The sequence below is a fragment of the Ostrinia nubilalis genome, chromosome 8, assembly GCF_963855985.1.
Source record: "Ostrinia nubilalis chromosome 8, ilOstNubi1.1, whole genome shotgun sequence".
Classification (NCBI taxonomy): domain Eukaryota; kingdom Metazoa; phylum Arthropoda; class Insecta; order Lepidoptera; family Crambidae; genus Ostrinia; species Ostrinia nubilalis.
In genome coordinates, this window is record NC_087095.1 from 15,923,962 (window position 1) to 15,940,245 (window position 16,284).

The 16,284-nt window shown below is 50.1% G+C and overlaps 1 protein-coding gene across 2 annotated transcripts in view; it reads right to left on the reverse strand.

Moving 5' to 3' along the window:
- LOC135074043 (terminal nucleotidyltransferase 5C) overlaps nucleotides 1–16,284 on the reverse strand; it is a 374,311-nt gene that overhangs the window by 132,816 nt on the left and 225,211 nt on the right. The window lies entirely within an intron of this gene.

Genomic DNA, 16,284 nt, shown 5'->3' on the forward strand with positions numbered 1-16,284 from the left:
TCACAGAATGAGTAAAGTGCGGGTGTCCTCGTTTCAAGAACCGGGATAACAACTAAGTATCCCATATATGTTTTTCCTTGGGTCTCTAACTATCTCTACACCAAGTTTCATATAAATCGGTTCAGTGGTTACAATGTGCAAGACAGAATTGTTTTTGCTTTTATACTAATTTAGAAAGAAAAAAGTAAAGTAGGTAGGTACCTACTTATTTATTTAATGCAAGTATTTATTAGTTTGGATTGCAATAACACACGAAACTTCTGGTGCCAGCTCGATATATCTAGAGTAGAGAACATAAATTTAGCGGCAAAATACAATGGTTCAATTTTTTGAAAATTTGGCTGAGTTGCACTATTTAACCTTAACAGTAACTATAACCGGTGTTTTTGTATGGAGTTAGAAAGACTTCTTTTTTGTCAAAGTTAAAGCAAGATGGGTGCAACCCAGCCTTAGTGTAAGTTGACTGGTGGTTGGTTTTAAGTATAGTAATGAAGACTATTTATTTTGATTCTACTAGCGTATGAGTAGGTATGACCTTTATACTCGTTAACGTAAGATAGGTAAGTAACGCTAGTGTAAACACGATAATTTTAACATATGACGGCTAGGTCACTGTTCAGCTACTGGCATAAGCACGTAGGTACGAGTGTTTATGTTGTAAAAACATTCATTTCTTAATTCACATGTTACTTTAGCACTGTTTTTATTACGAGAAAAGTTTGGATAAATAGTGTTAGTGTCAATCAATAGTAGATAAAAATATTTTTTACTTTCTTCCAAACGTAAATAAAGAAGACGATGACTATAAAACGTATCACGACTGTGATATTATTTGTGGTGATACGTACGAATGCTTGAAATTCATGATCATTGTCGTGGTTCGGTTTTATGCCTTTGTACTTCAGGTATAACCGTCAATCCCACCAGTAGTTTCAGCTCTTGTATTGTCAAATATTGCTAACGCGAACAACTTTACTATGAACCCCACATATTACAAACACTATAAATTTTACAATACAACAAATAAATCAATCACTTAGGATATTAGTCCATGACCTACCATAATTCAGATGGGTGCAACTATGCTGGTGATTTGTGACTTATTGGCTCCTATACTTGAATACAATTAGATTTCTACTATACTGGTACATCAGATATCTTTGCACCGGCTAGCTCACGTGGGTTCTTTGGCACTGAGCCTGATTCACTTCCCATTTAAAAAAGTTACAACTGCCATCATTGATTAACCCAAAGTGAACTCTTTAGGTCATAGTTAGTGACTCTTTTAATCTGCAATTAAGGACCATTTAGAGGTATATTTGGACGGTTTGAATTGTAAATTTGTCACGTGAATGGACACCAAATGACTCTACTGATTGGAATTTTCAACCGACTTCAAAAAAGGAGGAGGTTCTCAATTCGACCCGTATGTTTTTTTTTTTTTTTTTTTTTCTATGTTTGTTACGCGATAACTCCGCCAATTATGAACCGATTTGAACAAATCTTTTTTCGGCGTATAGGTAATACCTCAAGGGTGGTCCCATTTAAATTTAATAATAGAAAAAACAACCCCCAAGGGTGGAAAATTGGGGATGAACTTTTTTATACGCAATATCTCCGCCGATTATAAATCAATTTGAACGATTATTTTTTTGTTGAATAGGTATTATCAAAAGGGTGGTTTCATGCGAATTTGAAGAAAATATTTCACCCCCAAGGGTGGAAAATTGGGGATGAACTTTTTTATACGCAATATTTTTAATTTTTAGTTTTTTTTTTTGTGATCACGCATTTGAAGTCGGTTTTATTTTTTAAAAAAGTTAATTATGTTATTTACGCTTTTACACGTAATGCGTAGTTACAAAACTCATGTAATCAATGTTTACTTGGCGAAAGCTACTAGTATGGAAAGAATACTATTTTTAGTTTTAATTTAAATTCCATATTGGCAGGCAGAACACTAGATTTAGATTTGAGATAAAATCGCTTCGCATATTCCCAAGCTACGCTCAAACAAAACGTTGTACTATGTATGCAATAATAACGAATCGAAATCTGTACGACAAATGTCACATTATTTATCTAGATTTACGGGTGTAACGTGTACGCTGTGCGTTCGATTTGCTGCTTCACTTAAGCAAGCATCGCTTGTGAATAAGGGTTTAGTTATGAGCTTACTGTTTATTTTTTCTTCATTTTCTTTACCAACATATATTTTCATCACCGAGATAATAAACCAGATACCTACGTATTTTTTACATGACATTTATGACATTGTTGTCAGTAGGTGTGGTTATTATTTATTGGACATGTGGTGGATTGCAGTGGACTGTATGCGTTTGTGTGTGTTCGAGAGCGCTGACCGGACGATGATGACTGCCGTTGAGAGCTTGCCCTTACTATGTCAGGCGTAGTAGGTGCTACTTGCAGGAATAAAACCACTATTTCACTTGCTGAGACTTCTCGCGTTTATTATTCGCTTCCTTTTCTCAGTTCTTGCTTCTTCAGATCACTTGTTGCTTGGAGCACTTGTTCTCTGAACTGAACATGCCAGCTGGAGCGGTTCATTCCGTATTTATGGGGAGCGGCTATCTCCATCCCGCTTTCACATGCTATTGCTATCCCTGTCTTCGGGAAATCCACAGTTTTTGCTAATTTTCTCCAACTGGCAGGTAGTTTTACAATGGTTTCTTATTTTCTACAGATGCGTAATTAAATTATCTACATTATACAAAAAGTTTCATCACAAAATTCCCAAAATTGGCGAAGTTATTGACAAAAAACCTAAAACGGCTCTCTTTACGGTATTGCCTCGCGCAACGGACCATCCGTGCAAGACAAGGACAAAACAGCGGCCGGACCCATGGTGGGACCCGCGCCAAATCAGCCTCCCCCTTCCACCCCTGGTCAGCCTGTCGCTGCACAGGCGCCCCATTCAAACCGCGCTAGGACGCCCAACCCCCACGCGCAATTGGCCCCAGCATGGAGGTTCCCACCTCCTACCCAGGGGCCATCAACCCACCAAGCCACCCACTCTGGGCATGGCGTCCCGTGGCCCACGACAGGCCCCCAACCCCTCGCGCGTGCTCCCCCTCAGCCGCGCCCGGTACTACTGCAGGACCCCCGCGCACGCGTGCGACCACAGGCGCCCACCAAGAACAACGCGCAGCCCCCACAGTGGTCAGCTCAGACCGCCCCCACCGCCGCACCGATGCCCCCAAACGCCGAAACCCCCCTCCTCCTCCTGGTCCTGCAGATCCTGCAGACAATACTACTGGCGATGGCCAACGGAGAGGACATGAGGGGGGTAGCACACCAAGGACTGGCGCTCATCAGCCAACGCCACTAGACGGCCTACGTGTCCTGTACTGGAACCCGGGGGGCATCAGAAACAGGACACAGGAGCTCCGCCTTCTCGCCCAGTCGCAGGACCTGCACGTAATCCTCCTGGGCGAGACCATCCTAACCCCAGCGTACTCACTCAAGGTCCCGAACTACTTCGTGTACCGCCGCGACGAGATCTCGGACCAGGGTCGACCCTACCGAGGAGTCGCAGCACTCGTCCGGCGCGACATCGTGCACGAGGAGCTCGAGCTCCTATCCTACTCCTCCACAAGAACAGTAGGAGTAGCGATACACGCGGGAGGCGAAGAGCTGCGCCTGTATGCAGCATACCGCCCCCCCAAATCACAAGTAGTGGAGAGCGACTTCCTCTCCGCACTCTCCGGCACAACACCCACCATCCTGGTCGGCGATCTCAACGCCAAACACCCCGTATGGGGATCGCTCATGACGACCCCTGCGGGCGTTCGACTGCTGGAGATATGCGAGAGGGGAAACATAACCACCCACGGACCACAGGCCCCCACCAACATACCCTCCGACGAGGCCCGGAAAGCCGACGTGCTGGACATAGCCTTGTCCCACAACGTGCCCTGGCCAATTGAAGTCGAGGCGCTATACGACCTGGACACGCAGCACCTGCCGATCCTCGTCACGCTGGCGCCCCGCCCTGACGCCATAAACCCCCGCAAACCACCCGCCAAGGTCAACTGGGCGACCTTTAAGGCGGAGTTGGCCGACCTGACTCTCGAGGGCCGCCTCTCTAACGCTGAGGAAGTGGAGGCAGCGGTCGAGCACTTCACCTCGCGCGTGCTGGCAGCCAAAGAAGCGGCAACCACCGTCTGCACGAGGGCCAGCAACCGGCGGGACGACCTCCCCGCCAACATCACCAAGGACCTGCGCAAGAAACGCGACCTCAGACGCCTGTGGGCAACAACTCGCTGCCCCAGAATCAAGGCGGAACTCAACCGCCTCACATTCGAGGTGTCTGCAGCGGTGAAGGAATGGCGCGGTGCTAGCTGGGAGAAGCACATAGACCGTGTAACAGATAGCACCGCTGACCTCTTCAAGCTGAACAGACAGCTCTCCAGGCCGCCCACATCAACCTGCCCGCTGGTGGACGCCACCGGCGCCCGCCACTACGCGGCGGCAGACCGCGCCCGCCTACTGGCGGACCACCTGGAGGTGCAGTTCACCCCGCACCCCGCCGCCACCGACGCGGACACGACCGCCCACCACGACCACGTGCGGCGCTGCGTCGAGGAGATGCTGTCCTCTCCGCCGCCTCCGCTCAGCGGGGACGACTTCATCTCCCCCGCTGAGCTCCGCAAGTCTGCGCTGAGGCTGAACAAGCGCAAGGCTCCCGGCCCAGACAACATCTCCTCCGCGGCCATCACCAACCTGCCTGGGAGAGCGATGGTGACGCTGACGCGCATCTTCAACGGCATCCTGCGCACCAGCCACTTTCCCAGTGCGTGGAAAACCGGCAGCGTCATCACGCTGCCCAAACCTGGCAAAGACCGCCGAAGCCCGGCCAGCTACAGGCCGATAACGTTGCTGTCCCACCTTGCGAAGCTCTTCGAACGCCTGCTGCTGCGCCGTGTCCGCCCGCTCGTCCCGTTGAGAGACGAGCAATTCGGATTCCGCAGCGGCCACTCCACCACACTGCAGCTGGTAAGGGTGTTGCACATGCTGGCCGACGAGAAGAACCAGGGCCACCGCTCCGTCGGGGTGTTCCTCGACGTCGAGAAGGCCTTCGACCGGGTCTGGCATGTCGGCCTGCTGTACAAGCTCAAGCCGCTGCTCCCTCCTGCGCTGGTGCACCTGATCGCCTCGTTCCTCCGCGACCGCACGTTCACCGTGGTCGTGGAGGGAGAGGCCTCCCAGCCGCGCAGCATCAGGGCAGGCGTTCCTCAAGGCAGCTGTCTGTCGCCGACGCTATACGCCACTTACACCAACGACATCCCCACCCTCCGCGACCACCTTCGAGAGGGAGAACGGGATGTGGCGTTAGCGTTGTTTGCTGACGACAGCGCCTTCATTTCTTCATCGCGCAGCATGAACGTGGCGACTGCGAGGATGCAGCGCCTTCTCGACCTGCTGCCCCCCTGGCTAGACCGCTGGCGAATCGCGGTCAATGTGGGCAAGACCGCCGCCATAGCGTTCGGGTCGGGGAAACCACCGCCACACCTCACGCTACGTGACCAGGGCATCGCTTGGGAGACCACAGTGACCTACCTCGGGTGCCGCATCGACCGCTCGCTGCGCATGGGGCCACAGGTGACCCATGTGGTTCGCCAGGCCCAAATCGCGCGCGCCATCCTGCGCCCGGTGCTCAGCTCGCGGCTCCCCTTGAGGACCAAACTGATGGTCTACAAGACGTATGTCCGGTCGCGCCTCACCTACGCGGCCCCAGCGTGGTACCCCCTCATCTCCCGAACCAACAAGGAGAAGATCCAGGCGCAACAGAACGTGTCCCTCCGCGTCATCACCGGGGCGGGGCGATACGTCCGCAATGACGTCATTGCCCGGGACATCAACGTGGAGACAGTGGAGGAGTTCATCACGCGCCTGGCGCGGGTCATGTATGACCGCGCGGACAACGGCCCCCACTGCCATCTCCACAACATCGCACCTACACCAGCCCGCCCCCCGGGCAACCGCCCCCTCCCCCGGGACCTCCTGCTGCCAGAAGCAGAGGACGCCGACACCACCCAGCCTGCGGCGCCTGCGAGACCCGCCTCCGCACCAGCCGCCACAGCACCAGCAGTCACAGCACCAGCTGTCGCAGCACCGAAGCCCCGCTTCAAAATAGTGACGGCCCAACGCCCGCACTAAGAGAAACCAACACCAGAACATAAATGTGACTGCCTGAAAGCTCCCTGGCATCCAGGAACCGCCCGCTCGCTGGTCGTTCACTGGGCCTCGACCAACGTCGACTCACCCGGTGGGCTGGTACCGCGCCGAGGGCGGGACAGTGGTGCCAGGTAGAAGCCCAGGCAGTCCGTCGCCAAGCGACGTCAAACCACCGACTGGCAGTAGCCAGTCGAGATGCTGCACGGGCCATGAGCACAAGCTCGACGCCCGAACCGGCCAAGAAGGTCGAAGACATGTGACTGAGGACAAAACATATTGCTATCTCACGCTCTAGAATGTTCGAAGTGAGAGATCAGATAATGCAAGAAAGAGGCCTACCGAGTGAGTAAGCGAGAGAGCCTGATGGTTTTCGCTACGGTATTGCCTTTTTGGCGAAAATTTCATGTTCATTTTCTTAATTATGAAACAGATTAGGTGTGTTGATTTGAACTAATTGACATGATTAATTCTGACTATTCTTGACGTCGCTAACATTCTCCCCCGCAGTGCGAAGCACTCCTTCCTCCGGATGCGACGTCTTGGCAGGAACCAGGACTACCACTCGTCGCGTCGGTCGCCGCAGCACTCCTCCGGGTGTTCGCACGTCGAGGATTCTTACTCTGCCGTCCGGTCCAGGATACACTCGCAGCACTTCCCCTCGTGGCCAAGTGTTTCTTGGTAGCGTCGCGTCGACTATTAATACGATGTCGCCGACTTGAGGGTCTTCGGTCTCCCGGCCGGCTATTTTCCTCGGCATCAAAGTTGGCAGGTATTCCTTCAGCCACCTTTGCCAGAAGTGGTCCGTCAAGCGCTGCGCTGTCCTCCAGTTCGCCTTCCCGACGAGATCGTGGTCTTCAAACACGCCCGGCGCCATTGCTCCGCAGGATCTTCCGATGAGGAAGTGGTTCGGCGTTAGGCTTTCTTCGTCTTCGGGATCCATACTGATGTGGGTGAGGGGACGTGAGTTCACGATATGCTCCACTTCAAGGAGGAGCGTGTGTAGGACCTCTTCTGGTGGTGATTTTTCTTTAAGAACGGTCATTAATGATGTCTTTACCGAGCGGACCATTCTTTCCCAGGCGCCTCCCATATTCGGACATCCAGGTGGGATGAATCGCCATGTGATTCCTTCCCTTGAGGCGGCCTCTTGCAATTCTCTATTGGCCCCCACGAAGTTAGTCCCGTTGTCGCTGAAGATTATCTTCGGCGTCCCTCTTCGTGCGGCCATTCTTCGCAGGGCCATGATCATGGAGCTGGTGCTTAATGAATTAGCCAGCTCCAGGTGTATCGCTCGGGTCGTTAAGCAGGTGAACAGGGCTCCCCATCTCTTCTCAGTTCTCCTCCCGATCGTGACTTGCATCGGGCCGAAGTAATCCACTGCCGTGCAGGTGAAGGGTGGTTGATGATGCTGCAATCGTTCGGCCGGCAAGTCTCCGGTGGGTGGTATTTGGGGCTCTCCCTTGTGGACTCTGCACCATTGACACCCATGTGTGATCCATCTTGTGGTGGTGCGCAAGCCGAGTACCCAGAACTTCTGCCTTATTTCGTTGATTATCGTTGCGGAGTTGCCATGGTAGAACCGTTTGTGATAGAACCCTATGATGAGCCGGCAGATTTGACTTTTCCCGTCCAGTATGATCGGGTTGGTTCGTCCTTCTCCCGAACCAATCTTCCTGGTGCGCGTCCTCAGTTTTAGGATTCCGCGGCCATCCAGGTATATGTCAATCTTCTTTAGTCGGCTCGAGTTCTCCAATGGCCTCCCTTTTTCGAGGCAGCAAAGTTCTTTGGAGAAGCTCTCCTGCTGGCTCCTCTTGATAAGCTCCTCTTCTGCCCTATGTATGAACTTATCTTCCAGCGTTAAGAAGACCTTTTCTTCTTTCTTCTCCCGGGGAACGTGACTCGGTGTTTTCTTCCATCTTCGGTTCCTGACGATGTGGACACTTCTTTTTTCTGCTACTCTTTTTCTTAGCAGGTCGATGAACTGGAATATGCGCGCTGTACTGCGTAGCAGTCGAGTCCAGTCGGAGAATCTCTTCGGGTCCGGAGTGACTTGTGGTATGACCTTCAATGTGGCAACAACTTGGGGATTCTTCTCTTCTCCGGTGAGTTCGTCTTTGACTTCAAAGCGTCTCGCCGGCCAATCTTCTTTATTTCCATATAAGAAGGCGGGACCTTTGAACCATCTTGCGTTTTCATCAAACTCGTTCGGAGTGCCTCTTGTGGCATCATCTGCGGGGTTTTCCTTTGTCGGCACCCATCTCCAATCTTGAATTCGCGTCAGTTCTTCAATTTCCGCGAGGCGATGGGCCACGAACGTCTTGAATTTTCTCGGGTCTGCTTTCAACCATTGAAGGACGGTGCTGGAGTCTGTCCAGAAGGTCCTTTCTTCAATCTCCAAATCGAGCTCCTTCTCCACCGATGAGGCAAGCCTGCTGCCCAATAATGCTGCTTGCAATTCCAACCGTGGGATAGACACCGGTTTGCTAGGAGCTACCCTTGCTTTCCCAGCAATCAATGCGACGCGTATCGTGCCGTCTGGGTCTTCCGCTCGCCAATAGACGGCTGCGGCGTACGCTTCTTCACTCGCGTCGCAGAACGTGTGGAGTTGCCCTCTTCTGGTTCTCGGCGACAGGCACCTTGGGATCTTCAGTTCCTTTAGTACGGCGACGTCTTCCAAGTATCCGATCCATGCGGCGACTTGTGGTTCGAGAATCTTCTCGTCCCAGTCGATCTTGGTACGCCAGATCTCCTGTATGAGTTTCTGGCCCTGTATTAGGATCGGCGTCGCGAAGCCCATGGGGTCGAACGTAGACATGACGGCGCTGGTGACTTCCCTCTTCGTTGGTACTCTTTGCCCAGCGAGTACTTCGGGCGGAGTGTTCCTGAAGCCCACGTTGAAGGCGAGTGCATCTTCTGTGATTAGCCATCTCAGCCCCAGGGTTTTCTCTTCCTTGCCCAGTTCGAGGACTTCCTCCTGTCGCTGATCTTCAATTCCTTCGAGAACGGTTGGTTGATTGCTCCCCCATCCTCTCAGGTGGAAGCTCGCCTTGTTGTGGATCGTCTGTACCTCTTTCGCGATCCGCTTGGCTTCTTCTACCGTTGTGAAACTTTGCAAGTAGTCATCCATATAATGGTTCCTCCGTATTGCTGCCACGGCTGCCGGGTGTTCCTCCTTGAAGTCTTCTGCGTTCTTGTTCATGACATAAATTGCCGTAGACGGTGATGACGTTGCCCCGAAGATCACTGAGGCCATGCGGTACTCTTCCGGTTTGCCGTTCCTCTTGCTGCCGCGCCATAAGAACCGCAGACTGTCCCGGTCTTCTTCCCTCATTTGGATGCGTAGGAACATCTCCTTGATGTCGGCGACGACGGCGACTGGACCTTCCCGGAACCTGAGAAGCACTCCGAAGAGAGACTGCAATAAGTCAGGCCCAGGCAGCAGCGCATCGTTGAGGCTCTTCCCGTTGAACTTGGCGGCGGCGTCGAGAACTATCCTTGGTTTCTTCTTTATCGGGTGCATCACCGCGAAGTGAGGTAAGTAGAATGTTCTCCCTGGCGTCGTGGTTTCTGGAGCTTTCTCTGCATATCCATTCTTCAGCAGATTTTCTATTTGTTCTTCATACGAAGTCTTCAGTGCTGGGTCCTTGTCTAATTTCTTCTCCATGTTGATGAGACGCTGGTGTGCCTGATGGTAGTTGTTCGGTAGAGTTTCCCTTTCATTTTTCCACAGCAGCCCAGACTCGAACCGTCCATTTGGTAGCCTCTTCGTGGTCTTCTCTAGGACGTCGAGTGCCCTTTTGTCGGCGTCATTACTTGGCCGACGTGCTTGCACCCCGAGCGACTCTATCTCGAAGTGCCGGCGGACCAGGGCTTCTGTTTCGTCTTCCATCAACCTGCTGTGGTGCACGAACTTGACAGGGACACTTCCTCCGGCGTCGCATCCGTGTAAGACCCATCCCAAGCTGGTCAAGGAGGCAACTGGTTCGGAGGCCTTCCCTTTGCGTAGTCTCCGTGTGACTATGAGCCCCCAGTTATCTTGCCCGATCAGTAGTTGTGGTTCTTCCTTGTCGTAGACCAGCTTGTCCTTGATCTTCTGTAAGTGTTTACACTTTTGAAGCATTCTTTCTTCGACCCCTTGTTTCGCCAGCTTCAAGTTGTCGATAGTTCTTGCTTCCATGTTGAGCTTATTTCTGCAATGGACCCCCTTGATCTTCATGTTGATCTTCTGGGAGTTGCTCTTCTGCATACCGTTCCCCCCGACCATCTCGATGGTGATGGCTTCCGGCTTTCCTTGCGCCCCAATCTTCTTTGCCACTGATGAGCCCAGCAGCGTGACGGTGGACCCTTCGTCCAGGAGCGCGAGCACTTTTGCTGTCCCTTTGGGCCCGTAGAGGTTCACCGGCGTCATCTTCAAGTAGGCCTTTCCGCAGCTCGTGGTGTGTACCGACGATACAACTCCTTCGGCGGGCTTCTCTTGAGTCTTCGCCGCTGCGGGCTTCTCTGAGTGAAGACTGATGTGATGCCATCTCATGCACTTCTTGCATGGTTGTGCCCGACACGTGTTCCTTGAGTGCTTGAAGCGCAGGCATTTGAAGCACATTCTTGCCTTCTTCACCATTTCCCACTTATCTTCAACACTAGCTTCCTTATATTTCTTACATTCGTACAACCAGTGGTCCTCACGGCACTCTGGGCACTTCTTCGCGTCAGTCTTCGGTTCTTCACGGCGTCCTTCTGTTTGTTGGACATGGTGAACCGGCCTCTTGAACATATTTCTCTTCTGGTCCCAGGACACTTCCGGGGGAGCGTAATCACTGTTAATATCTGCTTCAACTTCCATGAAGTCATACATGAGTTCGAGCGCTGGTTTTCCCTCTGCCCGGCGCTCGCGTTGGTACATCAGCCACCGAGACTTCATGGTCGGCGGCATCTTCTCTATTAGACACTCCACGGCCCCTGGTGCGCACAAATATTCTGTCTTGCCGAGTGCCCTGATGGTGGCCACGGCATTGCGGACTCGGCTGGCAAACATGCAGATCTCCCCTGATGACTCGTTGACCCTTGGCAGCCTTTCCATCTTCTTTAACTCCGCCAGGGCTATGGCTCCAGGTCTGCCGAACCGGACCTCCAGGCTCTTCATCAGCTCTTCTGGATCCTCGGCGGTGAACAGGAGGCTCTTGACTGCCTCCCTCGCGTGTCCCTGGAGACACCTTCGTAGTCGCGCCAAATTTTGTGCCGGCGTGAAGGAGCGCGCGGTGTCTTCATATGACCTTCTGAACGCGAGCCATTCTTCACATGCGCCATTGAAACTTGGGAGGTCGACCAGTTGTCTCGTGAGGCCACCCTCTGCCCTCTGTGACAGCTTGGTGATGGCCATGGCTAACTCTTGAATGTCTGTTCTCCCTTCCGTAGGTAGCGGCTGTGGCGGCGGCGGTGGCAACACTTGCGGCGGCGGTGGCGGCGGCAGCGGTAGAACTTGTGGCGGCGGCGGCGGTATCGGTTGTAGTTCCGGCGGGACCCTCTCGGCGATGGTGTTCGAGTGGTCCAACCAATTTTCGACCTGCATTTGCCTGTACTGCACTTCTTCTGGATCCTCTTCCATGTCGGAATCCAATTGGGCCAACTCCAATTCCGCTTTGGCAACTTCCAGTTCCTGGCGGGCCACTCTTAATTTGGCCTCTATTTCTGCCCTTCTTCTTGACGAGCGGACGGAGCGCGTGTCCTGATTCACTCGTGACAGTCGCGGCGTTTGTTCATGCACTTGCGGCGTGGGTGGCGCGTACTGTCCTTCAACAGTCGGCACGGTGGTCACCGTAGTCGCGGGAGTCGCGGCGGCGGCGTTGGCGGCGGCGACGGAGGCGGCGGCAACATTGGCCGCGGTGGGCGTGGAGGCGGCGGCGGCGGCTGCGGCGGCAGCGGCGGCGGCACGTCTCTTCTCTGCTTCCGCGATACGGGCCCTTAGTGCTTCGTGTGGCTTCGTGACGTCGGCGGTTATCTCCTCTGTGTAGGAGCGCGGTGCTGGTTCCCCTCTTCCCAAATGCACGCCGGGCTCTCCCATAACCCGGGTGCTAACAGCCGGCGCGGCGTGGTCCCTGGCGATGCGCGGTGAGGACGCGCCCCCGGCGGGATACGGGGTCAGCGTTGATGAAGTATCCGTGGTTTCCGTCGGAGTACTTCCTCCATGAACCGGCGGCGACGTAATTCTCCCTGCGGCGGCGGCGCTAGCCGCGGCGGCGGCACCTCGTAGCTTCTCCGACCTGGTGACAGGCATCTTCGCTATTCCCGTAATCCGGCTCGAAGGACCAGGAAAATGTGGTGGATTGCAGTGGACTGTATGCGTTTGTGTTTGTTCGAGAGCGCTGACCGGACGATGATGACTGCCGTTGAGAGCTTGCCCTTACTATGTCAGGCGTAGTAGGTGCTACTTGCAGGAATAAAACCACTATTTCACTTGCTGAGACTTCTCGCGTTTATTATTCGCTTCCTTTTCTCAGTTCTTGCTTCTTCAGATCACTTGTTGCTTGGAGCACTTGTTCTCTGAACTGAACATGCCAGCTGGAGCGGTTCATTCCGTATTTATGGGGAGCGGCTATCTCCATCCCGCTTTCACATGCTATTGCTATCCCTGTCTTCGGGAAATCCACAGTTTTTGCTAATTTTCTCCAACTGGCAGGTAGTTTTACAATGGTTTCTTATTTTCTACAGATGCGTAATTAAATTATCTACATTATACAAAAAGTTTCATCACAAAATTCCCAAAATTGGCGAAGTTATTGACAAAAAACCTAAAACGGCTCTCTTTACGGTATTGCCTCGCGCAACGGACCATCCGTGCAAGACAAGGACAAAACATATTGCTATCTCACGCTCTAGAATGTTCGAAGCGAGAGGTCCGATATTTCTGTCTCGTTTCTTCTCTATTTTTTCCTGAACATTCCAGATTTTCCAGAAAAGTGTGAAAGAGAAGCTATTTTGTGGAAGTGAGAGATCAGATAATGCAAGAAAGAGGCCTACCGAGTGAGTAAGCGAGAGAGCCTGATGGTTTTCGCTACGGTATTGCCTTTTTGGCGAAAATTTCATGTTCATTTTCTTAATTATGAAACAGATTAGGTGTGTTGATTTGAACTAATTGACATGATTAATTCTGACTATTCTTGACGTCGCTAACAGGACATAAACGTCATTTCTTATAATATACTCGTAATATTTTTCCGATAACAGCGTAAGGTAATGTTGAGAGAAATTGATATGTAAAAATGATGTATTATTTTATTTATTTGTATCGTTGAACTGATCTAAAGAACTTGACCGCAATTAATATATTGTGAGATAGTGTTAATTGCTATTAGGTATGGCGTACACTTGGTAACTGGATGAGTTTAATTAAAAAAAATATTGAAAATGTTCCCTTGATTATCGATCACAAAAATGTTAACTTTTTTAACAAAAGGGAGCCAACATCGTGTTATAATTAGTTATCATCTTATTTTGTATTCTCAATTAGCTGATTTTAAATGTTAATGTTTAGTCTCTATCAAGTCTATCCTTTGCGTAATTTTGTAACAGATGCTAATGATATACATTACCTAGTTATATTTATTATGAAAACTGTTTTTCTAGGCTCTACATTTTTATACACTTCTCGTAAAATCCCACCTCTCTCATTAGCTAAATCATAGCTACGTTTTATTTTTTTTTATCAAAAAGAGGTCACTTTTTGCGCTTGACTAGATTTGGGTGTAATTGATAACACTGGCCAGAGCCTGAATTGAAAATAATTTCCCGCGAGCGCGATATCGTAATCCCTTTGTAACAAATTGAAATATACACAGGCGACGGTGATTGATATGTTTACATTACTTTACATTTAAACCTTAAGGTTCGATCAAACCAACGCGTGGAGCCCGCATCGCGATGGCGATCAGTAGATATCAGTTGGATCGCCATCGCCATCGCACGATGGGCTGAACTCGTTGGTTAGGTCCATAGAGATACAGAGAGATGCCAACTAATGCGCTGAGTTCGAAACTCATTGTCGCATTAGAAATTCACACACACAAAGTAATCAAAATAAATGTGCTTATCCACTGCGGTATCAGTACTCTACGTTCGAATTATCTTTAGTAGGTACTACGCAAGCGATGTAAACTGTTTACATTATGACGTCGCTGCTGTCATCATTGCTGTCACGAGGGATGTGTTCTGTTTTTGGGCATATTGCTGCGACACCGGCCCCGCCCTTTGTCACATCTCCCTTTAGTTTCTGTGATCTGTGGTTTGGTCGAACCTTTAGGTTCGCGTTCTTTACTATTTTATGTAGGTATGTTAACACTTTCGTGGACAGTGACCGTGAGAACAAAAGTTTTAAGACTCTGGAAATTCTGGAATACTGTCCGCGAATGTGTTAACAAGCTTGAATAAGTATTAAGATATTAAGTAAGCCATTTTATTTAAGGTGAAATAGATGCCGTATTTAGATTATAATGGGTATCGGTGATAATAGTTTCAAGGCATGTACCTATACCACAAATTGCTAAATTGCTATGAGGCAATTTAAATAGTTTTGAATGAATGTTGATTTTTTTCTGTGACGAGTGGAATCGCGAGCGTAGGCTACCGACCTTTAGAACAAGTTTAAAACATTAAAATTCAATTAGCAACTAAACACCTATCAATTAAAAATGCAGACACTAAAATAAAACACTGGCGAATCAAAGTACAGGCGACGTCACATCACGTAAACACTGGCATCATACGAGTATCTTATGCTGTTTTAATAAGTGTCATTTTCTAATGTGCTGTCGATTGTACGGACCAGGGTTTCTCAAAGTGGCATTCGACGGCTGGGGGTTCGCAAAAAGGTTTACGTAATGGTGGCTTGATGACTGGCAGGCACGTGGTTACAGGGGTTCGTGGAGCCGAAAGATTGAGATACCCTGGTATAGACGACAGCACACAGACTATGTAGTTATTTTTGTTGCAAAATCGCTCTTTACACAAAGCTATACAACAGCGTTTAGCTTGAGGTGATGTTGACTGTACCGTGTGGTTGCTTACTGTGACTCAAGGTTACCTAAAGGGCGATGGAGCGTGCTCCGTCTCGGAGTTTCCCTGCATGATTGAATCAGAAATTAGGAAATCCGCAGGAAAACCAAAGTAACCATAGCCCGAAGAATTGCCAAACTAAGTGGCAGTGGACTGGGCACATAGCTCGTAGAGCATCAGCTCTAGAACTTTACTGCCCTATTTAAGGCCTGATGGTCTTTAGTTCTAGAGTGGCGACCACGAGCAAGAATACGTAATATGGACAGAATCCCACTAGGTGGATCAACGATCGAAGCATCGGGGTGCGGGCAATGCAGTATCGGTCGTTGTGAAAATCTGTTGGAGATGCCTCTGTCCAGCAATACTTAGACGTCATTGGGCTGAGGATCCTGGATCAGTCATTCTGGAAATCTTTTGTGGAGCCCTTTGTCCAGCAATGGACGTCATTTGGCTGTAACTAACGAACGATGTTGACTGTACATCACCCAACTGCATTGTCCGCCGCGGCCGCACTATTGCATCGTATCGGTCGCGATGCGCGCGCGCACACAAATAGACCGCAGAGGTGACGTACGTGCGATGACCTCTGGGCCAACGCAAATGGTCCAAATAAACGAAATTGATTTAGACAGCATTTTTAAAGAAACAAGTTTTTAAACGGCAAATAATAATCAATAGAGACATCTTTTACAATGTCATTTGAGGTTTTCATATCGCGCGAATAGTTGAAGGTGGTTTTTGCATTTAAGATATTATTATGATTGTAATAAAAGTTGACTGAAACAGAGACCAAACTGTCTCAGTGATCTTAACATTATTTCAGCAGGCAAATACAGGTCTACTTATGCTATCTTAGGCTGAGTTCTTACTTTAACCATAACTATTACCATAACCGTGTTTTTTGTATGGAGTTTGACAGACTTTTGACATTTGTTAAATGTGCAACCCAGCCTCAAATTACTAGTCCTTATGGACTTAAATGTTAATTTTAGGCGGCTTATTTTATATTATTGGTGTTAATAGAGTGGTCAATCAATTGTA